Here is a 1,412-nt window from a genome sequence, read left to right as displayed (position 1 = left end):
GTCTTGAATTCCCCATGTTTCCAGTTCCTATCTGTACCAGTGTACATCCTCTGGTCTAGCCCGATTGGTAAAATAGAATTGGGATCACGATAGTGGGGGGAGGAAGCATTTAAGAACTAGAGGAAAGTTGAATGTTTCATCATTGCTATACTGCACCCTGTATGGCTTGTCTCCTCCTCACAACCATTCTGTAAGTGGATGTCCAGTTGCCCACAGATGGGCTTTGGGTCCCCACTCCGTACTCCCCCTCATTCATGATTATATGATTTTTTGTTCTTTGATGCCTGATAACTGATCCTTTCAACACCTTGTAATCACACAGACTGGTGTGCTTCGTCCATGTGGGCTTTGTTGCTTCTCGGTTAGATGGCCGCCTATTTATCTTCAAGCCTTTAAGACCTCAGATGCTATATCTTTTGATAGCCGAGCTCCATCAGCTTTCTTCACTACATTTGCTTATGCAACCATTTGTCTTCAGCATGTCAGCAAGGTGAGCATCATAGAATGCCAGTTTAATAGAAGTGGAGTGGAGGCCCAATGTCCATCTGCTGAGACTGTAACTCTTTCCCTGAGTAGAAAGCCTCATTTTTCTTCTGAGGAGCAGCTGGTGGTTTCAAACTGCTGACCCTGCAGTTGGAAGTCCAATGTGGAACCACAATGCCAAAAACTAGGCCCAATCCAAACAGTGGCTCATGGGAAGATCTGTGAGGTCAGTTATATTCAAGTCAAATATGTAATCAAAGAGATAAGCTCACAAGGTTATGGTAACTGTTTTTTGGAAGGCCAAGGTTTAATACGTAAAGACTTTCTTGAAGGACAGAATGATCACAGCGGCTTATGATGAAGAAGGAAATTGAAAATTGCTTCAGTAGAAAAGGCCAGGAAAGTTGGACTAAGGGATTTTCCAACCCAATATACCTGTTCTTTCTTTGAGGGCTGTACTGATATCCTAGACTATCTTGAGGGGAAATGAGAACTGGAGGGTAAACATTATCCCACCTGCCTTACAGCCCTGATCGTGCTGCTTCAGGCCTCTGTTTGGACCCAAACTCAAAGAGCATTTAAAAAGAGCACAATTTGCATCCTGTGAAGATGTCAAAACTCCTGTTTTGATGTGGTTAATTCAAGGAATGCAGACTTCTCCAGGGAAGGGTTAAACAACAACAACAACAACTCATTTTCCATGGGGTCGATTCTGAATCATAGTGACCCCGTAGGACAGAGCAGAGCTCCCCTAAAGAAGTCCTGGTGGCGTGGAGAGTCATGCATTGGGTTGCTAACTGATCAGCAGTTCGAAACCACCGGAGGCTCTGAGTGACAAAGCTGAGACCGTCTTCTCCTGTAAACATTTACGGAAGGGTTAGAGAAATGGAAGCCACTTCATAAGTGATGAAGCTATGTGGAAAAAATAT

General features: G+C 44.0%; 1 protein-coding gene across 1 annotated transcript in view; it reads right to left on the bottom strand.

Moving 5' to 3' along the window:
* LARGE1 (LARGE xylosyl- and glucuronyltransferase 1) overlaps positions 1-1,412 on the bottom strand; it is a 619,553-nt gene that overhangs the window by 409,079 nt on the left and 209,062 nt on the right. The window lies entirely within an intron of this gene.

Source organism: Echinops telfairi, unplaced genomic scaffold (assembly GCF_000313985.2).
Source record: "Echinops telfairi isolate 266 unplaced genomic scaffold, ASM31398v2 ScPeMD7_2;HRSCAF=8, whole genome shotgun sequence".
Taxonomy (NCBI): Eukaryota; Metazoa; Chordata; class Mammalia; order Afrosoricida; family Tenrecidae; genus Echinops; species Echinops telfairi.
This window is presented reverse-complemented; position numbering and strand designations above follow the sequence as displayed.